Below are 21,473 nucleotides of genomic sequence, written 5' to 3'. Positions count from 1 at the left end.
TTCTTAGTTTAAAATCGTGTTAAAAATAGTAGGTTCACTTCAATTTTATTAAGTATTATAGTTTTGTATTTATGTATATCTATATTGTGCTTTGCTCTTTCTGACTGCTTCTTTGCTTTCTGTTTGTATTTAGTGTTGTTGCGAATTTTAGTATTCGTAATGTCCCATTCAAGATTCCCAGTTCAAAGTTATCTTTATACGGTCTAAATGATTGCCTATACCCCACCGATTTTTGACCAATTTTCTTATTCATCTTAAACTTTTATTAACTATTGATTATAATGAAGCAAACAGAGATATGAAAGATAAACTCATCAAGTCCATGTTTTATGTATTTAAAATGATATTTCTAAGAGGAAGCTTGGTAGACATTGGTAGAGAAGATAAAGTGTGGTAACCTCTAGAATGATATATAACTGTTATTATTTCTACTTTGTGCTATCCAAATAAAAAAGAATGCCACATGCTAGATTTTACTTCCAGAGCAAAGATACAAAATCATATGTTATCTGATAACTACCAATTGGTAAAACTACAAGCCATTTGAATGAGAAACAGTATGGGACAAATTGTCAAAGACACATAGCGACATGAACATGGGCTTAGCTCTTGAGATACCTCCAAAGGGTAAGGTTAATATTAATTTATTTGCATCACACAAACACGTAGTCACACTCTAATTAGTAGCCATTCCTGGCTCCCCAGAATCCTATAGCTTCTTTTCCTGTCCCTACAGCGGACAAGATTTGATGAAATACTATAATTTGGAGTTGAATTAAATATCAAATTTCTTTGGATACCTGCAATTGGATTTCTTTTTTGGGTCACATTTTAAATTGACACATGCTTAAGAAAAAATAACTTCCATTAGGCCTGGACAAAAACCAGAATCTAATTACCAAAATTGTAAAGGTCATCTAAAAGAAGCCAGCAATTTTTTTAATTTTTTTTACTTTGTAAATACATTCTAATGCGATGGGATGTCTATTGACTAGCTACCTTTTCTAGCACTCTGCCCTCTTCCCTCTTCCAAAACTCTGTCACCTTCCACCCTTCTAGAACTTTAATTGGCAAAAAGATAAAGAAATATGTTGATGAAGCTTGCTCGGTCAAGGATATTTTGCAGATATCCAATCATAATCATTTTTTAAATGCAAGGTTTGGATTGCAAGCTTGGTGGACTGTAGCAGTGGCAGATGAAAAGGCTAATGGTGGGTGCATCGGTGATAGATGATGGTATGGGGGATGGTCATTCATAATAGATCATGCCATCCACCCCAAATGGTGGGGCTGAATAGTCATTGCTATTGGAGGAGAGCTGGTAGAAGTAGGTTCACACTGTTAGACTAGCATCTCTGACCACACCCAAGCTGGGTTTCACTACGGATGAAAAAACTTATTGGTTAAAACATCCCAACATTCACACTTATGAGCCTATTGCAAATAGTTGTAATGAGCAGTAGACGAATAGAGGGAAGAACGACGTCTATGAGGAACCAAGATTTGTGGCTATCTTGTAGGAGTTAAGGACCTAGTAGCTTTGATGATTGACCTGAGATATTAAAAACTTAAGGTATTGAGAATATAGAATGTAAAAGTGAGCTGAAAAAGAAATAAGGAATAAGAGAATTTGCATATAATTTTAAGGAAATAAGGGTGCAATAAGTAAAGTAAAGTAATCAACAATTTAATGCATTGTAATGGATAGATGAATATTGGAATAAGGGAATAAAGTAGTCATTCATAAGTGTAGGAAAGAAAGGTGAATATATCAATCAATGTTAGTATTAATGTGGAGAAGAATGAATTGAATGGAAAATAAAGCTTATGGAGAATAAACAATTCTATCAATTCATTGAAGCTAAGCCTATCTTTCGTGATACTTTCCTCTAAATCTAACTTGATAATTGAATTATAAGCTAATTTAAAAATAAGGGACATTACATTTATGTCTACCTTCATGCTCTATAATTGCATTCTCCAACTCAAAATCTCCTCATAATGAACCAATCAATCTGATTGATTGATGTAATGTCCCCATTGGTAGCTCTTAGAAATACAGAGATTTGGGACTCAGAATCAAATAGGCTAGCTCTTAGAAGTACGTAAAATACAATGCCTACATTGGAAGATGATTACTATAACTGTGTAGAAGCCACAAATTTAATAGTATCATGCATTATGATGAATTGTAGTAAGGAAAGAATTACACCCATGTATTGGAAGCATTCAGGAGGATATGTGTTTCAAGCAAATCTAAGGAGATAGTGAATGTTTTAAAAGATCATAAGGAGGAAACGAGTACAAGGCAATATTGTTGAGAGTGTTGAAAGTGAGTTAACGACAGAGGTAATAGGAAAAGTAGTGGCAAGCATAGTAGAGGTCTAAACTTGTATTGGTCTCTAGACTCACTATCTACACCAACGTGCTTGCAAGCTCATGATAGGAACAATAGGTAGAGAATAGGACTCCACGACAAGGCAGATAGTTTGGGGGCTATTATTGTTACTATAGCTCATCCATGACAGTGAGCAGTCACTAGAGGAAGAAGGAACCAAAACATCAGTCAAGCAGTAGTAATATTGTCCTCACAAAAAATAACACTTCCAGGATGGAGTACATTAAGAAGCAAGGCAATTTACTAAGTAACTACTATATACAAGTTCTTCCATTTTCATGTCTACATTTTCTATAGAATTTTTTTTTTTACTTTGTATCTGTCGCAATTGTGATGTTAGCCACTAGCATTGCGATGGGGTTGTTGTAATGGCAATGCCCACTGCTATCGCAATTGTCAGGGTTTCTATCGCAATTATGACGTTAGCCACAAGCATTGCGATAGGCTTGCTGTAGCGGCAACGCCCAAGTGTTGCCACAATTTCCAGGGTGCCCATCGCAATTGCGATGTCAGCCACAAGCATTGCAACAGGGTTTGTGTCACAATAAAGTGGTTGCATAGTGACGGATATGCATCATAATTGTGACGGCAGAGGGTAGACGTCGTAATCTGCGACGAAAAAATAATGATGTCTATTACTATCGCAATGGCGACACATGGCAGTCGTAATTGTGACACATAGCCATCACAAATCGATGCCTAATGTATTAGTGTGTATTGTTGATCTACTTAAGGCTAAAGTAAATGGTTACTTTAGCTAAGCAAAGAAGAAGTGTCTCATAAAAATGCTCTGCCAAACCTAGCCAAGCAGATAATGTAAGCAAAGAAAACTTAGTTCAGGCCAAGCAGAATTCAGTAGGTGTCGAGTGTTTGAAAATGTAATAGGCATCGAGCATCAGTAAAATCTAGTAAATGTTGAGCATCAAGAAATAATAGTGATGATCGAGAAAAAATGACAGTTGATGTTGAAAAACCTAGTGTTGGTCAAGCATCAAAAGACTGTTATTGCTAAGTGAATAGTGTAGATGTCGAGTGGTAACAAAAGTGTTAAATCAAAGATCTAATGAATATGAGCCAATTATGTTGATTTCTTGAATTTTGTGAAACATATGGAAGATAAGTATGATGAACTGGAGGCACAAAATTCAAGATAAATTATCTTGAGGCTAATTTAAAGAGGATTGTAGAAGAAGTTTCTAGAGGGACTAAAATGGAAAAGTGGGTATATTTATTGAATCTTACCTAACCCTTGAATGAACAATTGTGATTGAGCTACAAAAGACCCAAATTCTCTTTATAAGGGGATGCAAGACTAGAAGCAACTATTTTCATGTGCAAGAACTTAAGGAAGACAAGGAGTCTAGGGTGTTGCTTCATATGATGGCCAAGTAGAAGATTTTGCAATTGGTATACAAAGAAAGAAGGCTTATGAGAATGAATTCTTGAAGGGTGAATAAGTTGTCAAAGATGAAGAGTATAAATGGCAAGCATAAGGGAGGATTGAACCAAAGATTGGTAATCTGCAAGTGAGTTGTATTTTGTTATCAAGTCAAGTCCTTTTATTACTTTCTAAAAATTGTATCAGTTTGGATAAATCCTTTGGATTAAGATTGACTTAACAATAATTTTTAAATATTTTAACTGGGTGACATTCTAATGGAATGTTCTAAAGTCCTCTAACAAGGCTCACTCCTAACAGAGTGATTGAAATCCTTTAACCAGGTCACATTTAATAGTGTGTATTGTAACCTTTGATAGGGTTGGTGTTTAACAAATCATCACTTCAAAAGAGTGAAAATTGGTAGCATGTTACTGGTGTTTTTTTCCAAATTCGATTTCCACATTAAATCCTTGTGTCAAAATGTTTGATTGATTTTGTGGTGTTTAATGTTTACATTTATGCAAAGTTATTTTGACCTAGGACAGTAACCTACTAAGTTATGGAATTATTGGATGCATGCATGATAAGGACATATGGATATGAATTTGTTAAGTACTAAAATTTTTTATTTGTACATCTGTACCTTGCATAAATGATTCACCCACTATTAGTTATTCTAAAGAATTTAAACAATTGGTATCATAGCTTTGGTGCTTGTGAGGAAACAATTTGAAGGTACTAGAAGCTAAAGATCAAGATGTCTAAAAGGGAGTTACCCAAGATTAACAAGGAAAACTTTCCTTCATGAAAAATTTTGATGAAGCTACACCTAGGAGGACTTGGAGATTATGCACAATCTACCATTACAACTAAGCATGTTGATCCTAATGGAGCCCCTACTGCTGATGATCTGAAAAAGAAGAAAGAAAACAATCAGGCAATGTTAGAGCTTGCATCTTCCCTAAGCTACTTAGAGTTCAATAACATCAAAGGATGTAATTTTTCTAAGAAGATATGGGATGGTATAAAAAAGATCTATGGAGGAGACAAGAATTTTTTGAGAGCCAAATTTGAAAGTCTAAGTGGAAATTTCTATGACATGAGAATGCAAGAAGGTGAGGCTATAGTCCAATATTGTACAAGAATCAAAGATGTCATGAATTATATCAAAGGAGCAACTAGTACTATTGAAGATGAGACTATGATAAAAAAAAAGTATTGATAATTCTGTTGCCTATCTATTCTATTAGAGTCTATGCCATGCAAGAACTAAGGTGTGTTCCTGGTAGTGATCTAACCCTTGAAGGAGTGATGGGTAGACTCACTGCTTTTGAACTTTCTGATTTTGATAATTTCAAAATTGAAAATGTTGAATCTAGTTTCAAATCTAAACTGACACTAAAGGAACCTAAAATTAAGAAGAAGAAAAGTCAAACATGTTTCTAGTGACAGTGACACATATGAAGATGATGTAGAAGAGCTTGAAGCATTGTTAGCTAGGAGATTTCACAGAAGCAAGGGAAATATAAAGGTAAGTTACCTATGACGTGTTTCAATTGTAATGAGGTTGGTAATATTTTTGTAACATTTCCAAAGAAGAAAAACTAAAGAAGTGGAGACAAATACAAAGGTAAAAGAGATGAGAACAAAAAAGACTATAAAGATAAAGGAAATAAAGCCTGCTACATTGTAGAAGAGCGATCAAATGATGGATCTAATGACCATAATTTTGAAGTTGTCTATGTTGCAATGAAGGATGATTCTAATGAAGATGAGGCAACTGCATTGATATCTTTTGTAAACAAAAGTGACAAATGGATCATTGATAGTGGATGTTCCCATCACATGATTGGAGACAAAAGTAAGTTCATTACCCTTGAATATTACAATGGAAATAGTGTTAGATTTGGTAATGATGCACCCTATCTGATCAATGAAAAAGGATCAATAAGAACAACATACAAGATCATGTGTGACAATGCTTACTATGTAGAGGGACTTAACTATAAATTGTTGAGCGTGTCACAAATGAATTGCAAAGTTGAATTAGATAATAAAAAGAAAAATATCTATGGCACTAATTGGGAATGGAGATCAAACTAGAGGTAACTTTTTTTACCTTGACATGAATGATGCTACTTGTCTTGTTGTAGAAATTGATGATGTGTGGCTATGGCACAAGAGGTTATGTCATGTGAACTTTGATAACTTAGTTAGTATTAGTAACATGAAAAGAGTCAGAGGTTTTCCAAAACTGAAGAAACCTAATAATATAATTTGCAAATAATGTCAATTAGGAAAAATGACAAAATCTAGTTTTAAAAGTAAGAATCACTCCTCAAAAGAAATTCTGGAATTGGTTCATACTGATTTATGTGGACCAATTAATGTGCAAAGATACAAAGGTGACACACACATTATCATATTTTTTTATGATTATTATAGGATGATGACAATTATGTTTTTAAAATAAAAATTTGATGCTTTTGAAATGTTTAAGTGGTATCTGGCAAGAGTTGAAAAGGAAACTAGTAAGAGCTTGATATTTCTGAGATCTGACAAAGGTGGACAATTTACATCAAATGAGTTTGAGATATTCTATAATTATAGAGGAATCAAGAGAGATTTTTGCACCTAGGACCCCTCCACAAAATGTGATTGTTGAAAGAAGGAATAGATCTATAATGGACACTTACCCAGTGTAAAATATTTTAAGTTATTTGGAAGAAAGTGTTACATTCTTAAGGACAATAGAAATGGTAAACTTGATGCTAAAAGTGAAGAAGGTATATTCCTAGGCTATTCCAAAATAAGTAAAGCTTATAAGTGTTTAAATACTAACTCTAACAAAGTTGTGGAGAGTGAAAATGTAAGCTTTGATGAATATACAAAGGTACATGATTCTAAACCTTAGAAGGAACCTGAAGAGTATAAAACCTTTGTGTACTACTATGAAGACATGAGTGATGAAGCTGAGAACCAAGTTGTAAATCAACAAGTAGTATTAGTGATTTTCAAGTCACATACAATGAATGTTGAGTTGCATTCAAGAGATGAGGTACATTTTGATACTGAGATTAGTGTACATGAAAGGAATACTGAGTTACCTAATAAAGAAGTGCACAATAACTCTAAAGTTAACAAACCTATTTTAGAAAGAAGAGAAGAACCAAGATTGTCAAAGTATGTAAGAAGACATGACCCTCTTGAAAACAATTTTGGAAACAAAGTTAGACCAATGATGAGGAAAAAGTTGAGAAGTGATACATGTTTGTTAAGTATGCATGAGCCTAAGTTAGTGAAAGATGCATTAGAGAATGAAGACTGGAGTGTAGCAATGAAAGAAGAGATTGATCAGATTAAGAAGAATAAAACATGGACTCTAGTCCTAGACTAGAGAACAAGAATGTGATTGGAACCAAGTGGGTATACAGAAACAAACTAGATAAAAATGGCGAAGTCGCAAGGAATAAGGAAAGGTTAGTTTGCAAGGGGTGTGCATAATAAGATGGAATTGACTATGGAGTGATATTTTCCCCAATTGTAAGATTGGAAGGAGTAAGAACTCTGCTTTCTTACTCTACATGCAAAGGTTTCAAAGTTTATCAAATAGATGTGAAATCAGCATTTCTAAATGGTATACTTGAAGAGGAGGTTTACATTGAACAACTAGAAGGATTTGTTGATTCAAACAACAAGAACATGGTATGTGGATTGCACAAAGTTTTATATGGTTTAAACAAGCTCCAAGAGTATGGTATGAGAGGCTTCACAACCATCTTGCAATGATTGGTTTTGAGAAAACTGGTGATAACAAAAATCTATACTTGAAGACAAAATGAGGTAAAAGGGTTTTAATAGATGAAATATTTGTTGATGATATCATATTTGGAGGACAAAATGCATTATGTAAGACATTTGCTAATAAAATGAAGTAAGAGTTTGAAATGTCTATGTGTGGAGAGATCAAGTTCTTTGTTGGATTACAAGTATATCAGATGATACTTGGTATTTACATCACTCAGTCCAAGTATGTGAAGGAAAATTGAAAACTTTTGGTATGGAGGATTCAAAACCTGTTAGTACTACTATGATGATAGGACACAAAATATTCAAGACAAACGATTCTACAGAAGTAAATCAAACATTGTAAATGCCTATGATTGGAAAATTGCAATATGTAGTTCATAGAAGACTTGGCATTGCATTAACTATTGGGATTGTTGCAGGATTATCTGCAAATCCTAAGGAGAATCATTTGATGGCTATTAAAAGGATTATGAGATACCTAAAAGGAACAAAAGAATATGGTCTATACTACAAGAAGAATGATAAGGTTGAACTGAGAGACTATACAAATGTTGATTGGGCTAGAAATATTGATGACAGAAAAAGTACAAGTGGTGGAGCATTTTTCTTAGGAAAAATATTAGTCTCCTAGACTAGTAAGAAACAAAATTGTATATCACAATCTACTGTTGAAATTGAATATGTGGCTATTGTAGTGAATTGTGAAAATGTGGTATGGATCATATAGTTACTCAAAGTAATAAATGAGGAAATTATTGAAACTCAGATACTCTATTGTGACAATACAAGTGCTATAAACATATCTAAGAACCCTGTGATGCATACAAAGAAAAATCACATCGTGATCAAGTATCGTTACTTGAGAGAGCTGCTTTAATACAAATAAATGAGAATGGAATATGTGAATACAAAAGAATACATAACTGATATATTCACAAAGGCTTTACGTAAGGATGCACATGAGTATCTAAGAGGTAAAATAGGGGTGATACCTCTATCCAAAGATACTTGAGAAGCAAGAGTAGTTCCCTACATCAACTAAGTTGAATTACATATTTTAAAATTTGATGCAGTGGGTCTTACTTTAGGAGCTTCCTAAAGTAATGAAGGAGATGAAATAGAATATTCACAGTCACAAGCAAGGTGATAGAGGGATAACCTAAATTGATAAGATCTACATGTTGAGATGACAAGTCTTTGACATTATTGTCAAAGAGGGAGAGATGCACAACAATTGAGGGAGAGATACTTTGATGAGATAGATATATATTGAACATCTTTAGAGGGAATGATACATAGAATGAGGGAGAAATAACTTGATGAGGGAAAGATACATTGATGCTTGTTGATTTTGATAGAAGTCAGAGGGAGAATACACATTGAAAGGGAATAAGGAAATTGATAAGCTTGCATTACCCTACACAGAGGAAGGACACATACTAATAGAGGGAGAGTTTCAAAGGTATTAAGCTTGTTTTTGGTATTGTTGTTATGCCAAGGAGGGAGATTATTGAAAAGAGATTATTTGAAGTGTAGAACCTATCATGGAACAATTATTATTTTGTCAATGATGTCAAACCTGCTACTTGCTGGTAATACAATTGCTTTTGGTCTGAATGCTATCATTTTTTATTGATGAAGAGAATTCGAAAAGATATGATAACAAGAGTACCTAGAGAAAGGTTGAGTTATCTAGTGTATAAAATGATCACCAAGACCAAGTAAGACATGGATGATATGATGTATTTTTGATCTACTTAAGGCTAAAGTGAATGGTTACTTTAGCTAAGAAAACAAGATGTGTTCTCATAAAAAGTGTTTGCCAAGCCTGGTCGAGCAAATAGTGTAAGTTGAGCAAACTTAGTTTAGGCTGAGCAGAATTTAATAAGTGTTGAGTGTCAAAAAATGTAATAAGTGTTGACCATCAGTAAAATCTAATAAGTGTCAAGCATCAGGAAATAATAGTGGTGTCCGAGAGAAGAAGATGTAGTTGATGTCGAGCAACCCAGTGTTGGATGAGCATTAGAAGATTGTTATTGCCAAGTGAGTAGTGTAGATTTTGAGTGACAGTAAAAGTGTTAAATCAAAGATTTGACAAATTTGAGCCGAATATGTTGATTTCTTGAATTGTGTGAAACATGTGGAAGATAAGTATGATGAGTTGGAGGCACAAAATCCAAGATAACCATTTTGTGGTGAATTCAAAGAGGATTGTAGAAGAAGTTTCTAGTGGGACTAAAATGGAAAAGTGGGTAGATTCATCGAATCTTACCTAACCCTAGAATGGACGACTATGACTGAGTTGCAAAAGACCTAAATTTCTCTTTATAAGGGGATACAAGGCTAGAAGCAATTGTTTTCATGTGCGAGAACCTAAGGAAGACAAGGAGTCTAGGGTGTTACTTCATATGGTGGCCAAGTAGAAGAGTCTACAATTAGCATACAAAGAAAAAAGGCTTAAAAGGATGAATGCTTGTAGGGTGAGAAAGTTTTCAAAGATGACGAGTATGAATGCCAAGTAGAATGGAGAACTAAACCAAAGATATGTAATCTGTAAGTGAGTTGTATTATGTTGTTACTTTCGAACAACTATATCAGTATGGATAAATCCTTTGGATTAAGGTTGACCTAACAGTGATTTGTAAATCCTTTAATCGAGTGACATTCTAATGAAATATTCTAAATTCCTCTAACAAGGCTCACTCCTATTAGGGTGATTGAAATTCTTTAACTAGGTCACATTTAATAGTGTGTATTGTAACCTTTGATAGGCTTGGCTCTTACCAGGGCATCACTTCAAAAGAGTGAAAACTGGTAGCATGTTACTGGTGGTTTTTCCCAGTTTGGGTTTCCACGTTAAATCCTTGTGTCAAAATGTGTGATTAATTTTGTGGTGTTTAATGTTTATAGTTATGCAAAGTTATTTTGACCTAGGACAATGACCTACTAAGTTATGGAATTATTGGATGCATGCATGATAAAGACATATGGATATGAATTTGTTAAGTCCTAAAAAGTTTTATTTATACATCTAGACCTTGGATAACTGATTCACCCCTCCTCTGAGTTATTCTAAAGAATTCTAACATTTGTTTATTTTAATATGTAGACAACTGAAAGGAAAGAGGACAGCTAATCCTACATACCCTAAAGCCCTCTGGACCAAGTACAAGCTATCTTTTCAAATTCATAAAAAAAAACACAAGACATTAGATTTGTATTTTAGATTTGGATACATAATAGCATTATTTCTGCTTGTTCAATATTCACTCCTTTCTAGTGCTTTATCTATTGGACTATTTATTCATAGAATCTAATACACATAATTGATCTATTCTTCTACTTTATGAAAAGAACATCAATACCCAGCTTCAGATCTCATTCTTATCATAATATCCCTGTGAAAACTTGAATTCTCTTAGACCGCTTCAAGCATTTGCATAATCCATTAGATTATGAGAAAAACATGAAATAAGATATAATTTGAAATGAATTACAACTAAAATTTAGTAGACTTTGTCATTAAATATTATAAAATTAAAGATAACACAAGTAGAGACAAGATCCAAATTGAACAATTTAGAGTATCTCTTCATTTGTATTAAATAACTTGAAATAATACAATAAGATGTTAGATTCTATAAAAATATAACTCGTGACAAGCATAACATAACATAACCCTATACTTTCTTTTGTGAACAAGAAAATAGAGACAATTCTACACAATACTCTTGGACCGACTCAGAATGATGACCAACTTTCATTCTTCAAAATGTGTACACTCAATCCTAGTCTTGGTAATCCTTTAATAGACAAGGGATTTGACAAGCTTCGGACTTGGGCAAGAAATAGACACCTATATTTTAATGATAAGGTACAAAACATGGTTACATAAGGAATAAAATAACTTCACAAGACAATTATTTTAAACACACAGCTAACATTTTACATGTTTTGAAGGTAGTTTCATAATCAAGTAGGTATATCCATAGTGGGTAAATCAAAAAAGTAAGATACGCTATTTAGATAACTGTGCCTTCCTTTATTTTCTCCAAAATGTCTTCTTCAACTGTTAGCTTACTATCTTCGTCCACATCCATTGTAACATGTTCAACCGATTTGTAACTTCTTCTATTTTAGGAACATTTTTTTCAACATGATCTAAAGAAACCTCCTCAGTAGGTTGAGGGGGTAATCTCTTCATCAGGTTACAAAGCCTTCTCTATTTCCTCTTGCTCTTGTGGAACCTCTATTTTAGATACATATTTTGTTATCTAATCATTGTAAGTAGTATCATCGGGCCAACCAAATTTCACGATTGTCTTTTCAATAGGAATAATTTATTTCCATCTTGCCCTCAACTGCTTAACATCATAAATATAAGATTTATAAAAAATTCTTGCTTCCACTATTTTTTCTACAGTTTCAGCAAACAGATTATTATCATCATTGTTTATTATGGTATTCATTATGTTTCTCACCAAGAAATATAAATTTTCATTCCACTCTTCATGTTTTTTTAGAATATGATCCTTATTTAAAATAGACAGAAAGAGATAAAAAATATTATTCTCATACATGGAGAGGAAATTTTTTACCTTTCTCTGGATCAACTCTCTATTTGCATCAAAATATACTTATCTCATGACATAATCACCTATTTTCTCAATCGTATCATCGGTGTGGACTTTATCTACAATGTTTTTACATATAGTGATCATTTCTTCTTCCCAATCAACCCACTTATGAATTTTTTTCCTCAACGTATCTTCCCTCTCATTCAAGGTTTTTTCAATAATCAAAAGTTTGATATCTCAAAATAAAGCAATATGGTGTCAATCCTCAACACTAGTTGTAAAATAAGACTTCTAACCTTATCCTCATATCTTCTCATTACTTCTAATTGGGTGGTCTTGAGTTTACTCCTTTCTTCTTCAATATCTTTATTTGATGGTTCTCCATGAAGTGGAGTTTGGGGAAGTTTAACAATTGGTTAGTAGGGTAACATGGATCTAGTGATGATGCAATCATCATTTGAGACAATTGACCACTACCTTCTATTTCCCTTGTTACTTTTCAAAAATTGCAATATTTTTTTCCATTTCACTAATCTATCTCCCTCTTTTATCATATGCTTCTATTACCTTTTCATACTTGGTGTTTAACTCAATAAACTTTTATTTTTATTTTCTATCCACAGCCAAGTTGAAATCAGCCATCTCTTTACTCACAAGAGATGACTTCTCATTATCAGTCTCTGCTACTCTAAACACCACTAAGCTTCTTGTTTGGATTGCATTAGAGGCTTCTTGATGCCTTGACTTTTCTATATTTTGTAAGGACCACATTACCAAGGCTTCATGGTCTTCACTATATTTTATTCCCTTATGAGCTTCCCTAGCCTATTCTCCAATTATGTACTTTGTATCCTTTTCTTGTCTGATGGTATCAAACACCATAGTGTTGGCAATATCCCACGTAGGAAGAATCAACACACCGGGATCTTTTAACATTTGTCTCCTTGCTTCTAGAGTAATCTTGTTGAGTCTTTTTGTTAGTTCATCTTTTATCTCTTCTCTTATAACAAAGTCCTCTTTATCATGTTGCTCTATTTTCCTCTTTTTACACTCTGCTTCAAAATTTTATATGCTCGATCTCCATAAAAATTGAACAAAAGCCCTTGATTTAATAAAATTATCATCAAAGATGAATTGTTTGTAGGCTTGTTCCATCACAGGGCTAGAACATTATCATGACCTCCCATTTGCCTAAAATGTTTGACCATTTCTTATTCATTATCAAAATGCATGGGGGTATGGGAAGGTGAATATTCCTCAACCTTTGATGATGTTCCTTCCTCCAATTTTTTCTTATTTGCAGAGCAATTTGCAGGAAACTCCAAGAGTATTATCTCTTATAGACTGGGGTAGGATAAGTATTAGTGTTCCTCACAACAACATACCCAATTTTCTTCTAGAGAATATACCTTTATGGGTTCATTTTAAAAACACTTGAGAATCTTTTCATTACCGCATTCACCTTATCTAAATATGCATTTATCAAGGTATTCTTATTTTCATTCAAAATTTGAAAAATCTCAGCAAAATGTGGCATCAACTTTTCCAGTTTGTCATCCAAAAAATTTTTATATCCTTCAGTGGGTCATAATCTTTATCAAAAACATTAATGAAATAAATAATATTTGTATACACCCTCCACTTATCCTTCTTTACTTCTTTCTCTTGGAGGGAGAATTCATTTCTAATGACATCCTTAGGGTAATAGAACTTATATGTTCAGACTTTTTCCTTAGTTCTTAATCTAAACATTTCATAGAAACCTTCAAGGTCTATGAATCTTTCCTAATATTGTGCCATATTATATTTCTCTAAAAAAATTCTTAGATGCTTCAACCCATCCTTGGTTATGAAAAATTGATGTGCTATGGTGAACTTAGGAAAAATCCTTCCCCATGACCTACCTGATAGCTCCTCCTCTTCCAATCATGTAATTTTCCATAGAAATTTTGCAATACCCACCTTAAGAGGGACTTGTAAGGGTAGCACATGAGGTTTTCCTTGAAAACCATAAACTCTAAAAACTATGGAGACTAGATATGGGATAATATCCTAGCAATTATGACTCACTTTCAAAATAGTAGCACATTCTTTACGTCTTATTAATTATAAAAAGGCCTTGGGGATCCAAAGATTATCTAAAAATAATAGTTCTCTCATATTTGAAGAAAAATACCTATTGAAACTTACAAACTAGCGTTTGTTACCTCCTAAGACATATCAATACTCCACAATTGTATTGGTAGCTTCTCCCCTTCACACTCCTTTTCTATCTTCATCTCTTTCTCAAATACAAATACTCCTTTGAAGAAGGCACATGAACATAAGAAAAGAGTACCATCCAAAGGGCTTATCAACTCTTCCTTTACTTATTCTACTCAGTCCATTGTGGATTTCTTTAGCCAAATATGAAGAAAAATAAAACATTGAATCCATCCCATATTAAAAAATTTGAACCATCATGTTCATTAAGGGGATTGGTACATAATCCTATTCATCCATACCAAACACTCTACATAGAGAAATGTATATAGGTTGAGCTTGAGGGTTGAAGTATTATTTCAATAGCAACTCTAGTGTGGATGATGAAACCAAAGTTAGATTTCCTACCTTCACAAAATGCTCCTATAGAGGCCCACTCCTAAGGTAAACCCTCTGATATTCATAATTTGATTGTGATTTCTCAAAATCAATTGCTTCATGGAGATTTGAATGATGTTTCAACTTGAAAACTTCATGGATTACCTTCTGTTGTGACCTTAAACAAACCTCCTCCAGAATGATTTCTTACTAGATGTCAGACAACTAGGTTGTATCATTTAGCAATTAGAGTTAACAATTAAACATTGAATAACACTCTTGGGACAACCAAATTTCCTAAATTGAAATTTCACATATTTCTATGAGGGGTGTCTTGGTTTCTCTAAGAAAACCATCTCTTAAAGATCTCAAAACCTCTTGTATGTGTATGTGCATCCCTGAGAAATTTTTCATTATCATATAAACCCTCATCATTTTCTAACCTAGGGAACTTGGGAATTAATGCTTTACCTTTAGGTAAATCATTTGTCAATGAGTCCAACTATGTTGAAAAATCATCGTTGATGATCTTATCCATATAGTTTTTTTTTCCATTAAATTTTTTTTGAGGAGGCACCTTGAAATAATAAAAAAACATATACAAATAATCCTATGTAGAATGAGAAATTTTAAATAAGAGTAATTACTTTCCCTTTAGCTTTTGATATTTGTGACTTTCCACATAGATGATTCCTAGCTTGCTCAAAATTTCTTGCGGTGATGGAGGTCTCTTTTGTTTTCACAATTAATCAGTATATACATTTATCAAAAATTTAGTGAAAGCATTGTTTTCACCATTCATTATTGTCACATGAACTCAAAATAAATTTATTGTCACTTTTTAAGAGATGATGAAGCAATCAAACCAATCAGATATTGCCAACTATAAGCCAACCTATACTATGTGGATCTCAGTTTGGAACTTTGAAAACCCATGGAGACATGTCATGTTATCGCATTATTTCTTTCATTAAAAACCTTGCACCTTAAGGATGTGAGAAATTGATAGCCCTACATCTATCCCCAATTTGAAAACCAAGGATTTGCATGTTTTTCAGCATGCTTTTGTGTTAGATTGGGCTCTACTTAGGACACACATCATTCAATCACATTATCACTTTCACTAAAGACCTTGCATATTTATTTTGTGAGAATGTGATGACCTTTGATGTTCCAAGATCTAATGACTAAAAATCATAGGTCTTTTACTCTACAACCTGGCCAACCATAAATTCATGTTAAATGACCACATCCTCACTTTTGATAAAATCATCACACCATTATGCAAGAATACAACAACCATCAATCTAATTTCATCTAATGATTGGAAAAAAGGTGACATAATTCAGTTTATGAACGTATGATTGGACCACATAGGACATGTTTCAAAGAGTCACTTTATCACTTTTGGTAGACACCTTGCAACTTCATTATGCGAGCAAGCAAAAATCATAGGTCTGCCTTGATTCAATGGTTGAAAACAAGGTAACCATTTTCTTGCTATGACTGGTACTACTGGACATGTGTTGGTTGGTCACATTCTCATTTTTGATAAAGCTCATGCATCTTTTCATGACAAGAAAGATACATCCATTTATTTGCATCACATCTAATGGCTCCAAAGTGAGGTAAGTGTATAAAGACTTTTATGCTTTGGTTGGCCCACCGGACATGCATCAGGTTCCCACATTTTTGCAAAAGGTAAGAACCTTGCATCTTTTCAATGTGACTTTATGATGGCCATACATTTTCCAAGATCTAATAGTTGGGAATGAATCAATCACTTTGGTTTTTTTTTCTTAGTGGGGTAAATATTTATCAAATAGAAATATTCCATGTTGAAAAACAACACCATTAAAATCATACAATTTTACCAAATAGGAAAATCCCATAGAAAGCAAACTTTACCAAAATAATAAAATAAAAGACACACCAACTTGAAAGAAACAAAGGCCACAAAAAGATCTTAGGGCTTTTTACCTAGGGATTTCCTCTAATAAATTCAAAATAGAAGCTAAAGGTTATAAAAATATCAAATCTTTAACCCTATATCATGGAGAAACTTCAAATAAAATTTAGCCCTAAAAAACATGGCTACTAGTGGCTCTTTCTAGGGATGATGAACAATCATTGTTCATAAAAGGGTTCAAAATTTATGGAGGAAGAAGACCACATACATGATAACTGAGAAGAACCTCCTTATAGCAATGTCGTGAGAATGCTCGAAATAACAGAATACAAAGTGATAGCAGAACTCAGAATAAATCTACTAATCGCAGGCCACTTCGAGGGGGTAACCTCCTTTGAGCAAGCTCAATACAATAAATTCGTCCGTGCCCATCAAGGGCCTCAACCTATTCTTATATACTGGGTACGATCTAGAAAAGTAATACTACCTATGCATGTGGGATAATAAAATAAACTCACGGGACGACTTACAAAGCATATGCATCCAACAACTCTACTCTAACAAAATAAACAGAAGGAACACACAGGTTCCTAACATCCCCTCTCCCTTAGAAAAAAGCTTTGTCCTCAAAGCTTAAGGTGTGGAAATTGTTGTTGAATCTGAAGAAGGGGTTCCCAGGTAGCATCCTCTGGTTGCATGCCATGCCACTGAATCAAGACCTCAGAGATGGAGCGAGAGCGAAGCTGGCGAGTGCGCTGGTCAATGATTGCCACCGGCTCCAGGATAATGGATCCTTCCGTATCCATTTCAGGGAGAGTAGTTTGTGCTCTGACAGTGGTACCCAGAACTTTCTTTAGACAAGAAACATGAAAGACTGGATGAATGCGGGAAGAAGGAGGAAGTTCCAGTTTATAAGCAACTGAACCAATCTTCTGCAGAACCTGATAAGGCCCATAAAATTTTGGGGCCAGCTTATGACGCCCTTGCAGCTTTAGGGAGGATTGTTTGTATGGCTGTAGACGAAGAAAAACCATATCCCCAACTTGAAATGAGCGCTCAGAACGGTGTTGATCTGCTTGTTGTTTCATCCGATTACGGGCCATGTGAAGATTATCCTGTAAGGTACGAAGAATCTGATCCCTGCTGCGGAGAACTATGTCAACTGCCTGGACTGGTGAGCTGTTGGGAGTGTAGGGAAGGAGCACTGGAGGTGCCTGACCATAGACTGCTTCATATGGAGTCATTTTAGAGGCAGTGTGGTAAGAGGTATTGTACCACCATTCAGCTAAAGGGAGCCACTTGGCCCACTGATGTTGCTGTTCGGAAGTGAAGCAACGAAGATAAGTTTCCAAGCATTTATTGACAATTTCCGTTTGACCATCAGTTTGTGGGTGATAGCCCGAACTCATCTTCAGTTTGGTGCCAGTTTTCTGAAACAGTTCAGTCCAAAAATGACTGGTAAAAGTTGCATCACGATCAGAGACAATGGAAGAAGGGAGTCCATGAAGACGAAATATCTGGTCCATGAAGATTTGTGCAACAGAGGAGGCAGTATAGGGGTGGCTGAGGGCACAAAAATGACTATATTTCGAGAGACGATCAACCACAACCAAGATCACTGTCTTGCCACCGGATTTAGGAAGCCCTTCAATGAAATCCATAGAAATATCAGTCCAAATCCGTGTAGGGATGGGCAATGGTTCGAGCAAGCCAGGAAGGAGGGTCGTTTCACCCTTGTGGCGTTGGCAAGTATCACATTCAGCCACCATCTGTTGAATCGTCTGTTTCATTCCTTTCCAAAAGAAGTTTCTCCTTGCTCGCTCATAAGTTTTGAGGAAGCCTGAGTGCCCTGCTGAAGGAGAAGCATGGAGTTCATAAAAAATAGCCTGATGTAGAGCTGGGTTCTGAGGAAGCACTAGCCGACCCTTGTATCGAAGAGAAGCACCATCACAAGAGTAATGTGGTATAGCAGAAGGATTATTGGCTAGCTGGTGAATGATTTGAGATAAAGAAGAGTCACTGTCATAGCCCTGCTGAACAGACGCTAACCAATTGGGAATGGGCTTAGAAATAGCGGAAAGGGAAGCTTGATTATCAAATGTGCGAGAAAGAGCATCTGCCACAATATTCTCCTTACCCTTCTTGTAGGTGATCTCATAATCATACCCCATGAGTTTGCTGACCCATTTCTGTTGTGTAGGAGAGGATACCCGTTGTTCCAGGAAGTATTTCAGACTTTGGTGATCGGTTCTGATGCAAAAATGACTCCCTAAGAGGTATGGCCGCCACTTCTGTACAGCATGCAAAATAGCCATCATTTCTTTTTCATAAGTAGAGAGGGCTAGATTCTTACCAGAGAGGGCTTTGCTAGTGAACGCAATAGGATGGTCATCTTGCAGGAGAACAGCACCCAATCCATTGCCGCAAGCATCACTCTCAATAGTGAAGGGTTTGGAAAAATCTGGCATCGCGAGAACAGGTGTACTGCACATAGCCTGTTTCAGTTGTTCAAATGCAGTCTCAGCAACAGGGGTCCAGGAGAAGGCATCCTTTTTTAACAGAGCTGTAAAAAACAGAAAAATTTTTACTCTTTTTTTTTTTTTTTTTTTTTTTTTTTTTTTTTTTTTTTTTTAAAATTTTCTGAACAGTCGACTTAGAAAAATTCACTCACAGACAGAACAACTGAAAAGAGTTATTGCAATAACAAGAGATATTAGAAGTGAGAGGAACCTGAAGGCCACGACAGAAAAAAAATTTGATGTAATTTCCACCCAGCGAGCCCAAGAGAGTGCTCTGATACCAGATGAGAAGAACCTCCTTATAGCAATGTCGTGAGAATGCTCGAAATAACAGAATACAAAGTGATAGCAGAACTCAGAATAAATCTACTGATCGCAGGCCACTTCGAGGGGGTAACCTCCTTTGAGCAAGCTCAATACAATAAATTCGTCCGTGCCCATCAAGGGCCTCAACCTATTCTTATATACTGGGTACGATCTAGAAAAGTAATACTACCTATGCATGTGGGATAATAAAATAAACTCACGGGACGACTTACAAAGCATATGCGTCCAACAACTCTACTCTAACAAAATAAACAGAAGGAACACACAGGTTCCTAACAATAACTTTAGAGAAAAATAAGAAACAATGTACAATAGAATAATCGTATTTACAAAGAAGGAATAACTATGTACAAGATTCACAAAACCTAACTAATATTCATGGAAGAACAATATTTCTTAACAAAAGTATTTCTTCAAGAACTGTACATGAACTAGCAATTCAAGAGTAACACCAGTGAGTTCTTCCAAGATATATGAGTCATCTTACCACTTAGAGTTAGTCAAATAGGGATGAAGCCATATAGGATCAAATTTTTCATGTTTCCCTTTACCTTCTAACCTTGCATTCCACATCAATACCAAATCACCATGCTCAAATTTTCTACTTGTTTCCCTCTTGTCAAAAAATTGCTTTACTTGCAATTATAACTTGGCATTTCTTATTGATTCATCTCCTCTATGTTCATTTAATCCAATGAGTTCATCAATCCTTTCTTGCATATCATCTATCATATCATCATCATATCTTTGGATAAACTTATAGATACACATCAAATTATTCTAGGGCAATCTAGCTCGGATTCCATACACTAAATCAAAAGGTGCTAATCTAATGGCTTTCTTCACTGTTATCATGTCTGCCCATACTTCCATGGGTAATTTGGAGGCACAAGACTTCTTGTTATCACCTAAAATTCTCTTAATAATCTTCAACAAACTCTTATTTGTAGAATCAGTCTGTGCATTTCCTTGTGGGTGATATGGGGAAGAGGTTGATCTTATTATGCCATATTCATCACAAAATTGAACTAATTCATCATATTTGAAGCACATAGTATTATCTATTACAATCTTCTTTGGACATTCAAACCTAATAATTACATTGTTTAAAAGGAAATCATTTACAACTTTTCTAGTTGCTCACTTGGCTGGGATAGCCTCTACCCATTTTGTAAAGTAATCAGTAATGACCAAAATCCATGAGTGACCACCACTTGAATTATTAGCTATTTCACCTGTGAAGTAAATTCTCCACTATTCAAAAGGTGCTTGTACATCCATTGGTATTAATGGCACATTTCTAGAAAATTTTAGTTTGCCAAAAATCTCTGACATGGGTCACATTTCTTTACTAATTCATGAGCATCTCTTAACAAAGTTGGCCACCAGAAACCATATCTCATCACCTTATGGGCTATTGTCTTGGCCATACAATGACCACCGCATACTCCATTAAGTATCTCAGCCAAATTTTTGAATTGATTCCTCCTTGTCAAAACATTTTGACAATACTCCTTCAATGTTTCTCCACCATAATTTCCCTTCAACAATAATATATTTGATAGCCTATAGTCTCAAAGATCTCTTGTCATTTCCATTGATTGTAAGTCGTGCAAACATATACTAAAAATAATGAATAATGACTGTGTACCAATCACATTGATCCATATCACAAGTATATAAGTGATGCTTATCATCTACGATGTTTATTTGGCTTGTATCCAAATTTGACTATGCCATAATTTTAGCTAAACCTTGACTTCTTACAGACTTTCTAATTTAGATATCAATATTAAATTCTTGTATCATATTGATACACCTACATCTCCTACCAAAAACTTCCTACTAAAAAAAATAATCCTAAACAACAACACTTAGGACAAAAGATATAACTATAGCACTACCAAATAATACCTAAAAGCTTTAATTTCTTTCACCAAAGCGTAAGCCTTCTTCTCATTTATGTCATACA

Source organism: Cupressus sempervirens, chromosome 7, assembly GCF_028749045.1.
Source record: "Cupressus sempervirens isolate cs-2001-9-10 chromosome 7, ASM2874904v1, whole genome shotgun sequence".
Lineage (NCBI taxonomy): Eukaryota > Viridiplantae > Streptophyta > Pinopsida > Cupressales > Cupressaceae > Cupressus > Cupressus sempervirens.
Note: the sequence above shows the minus strand (reverse complement) of the source record.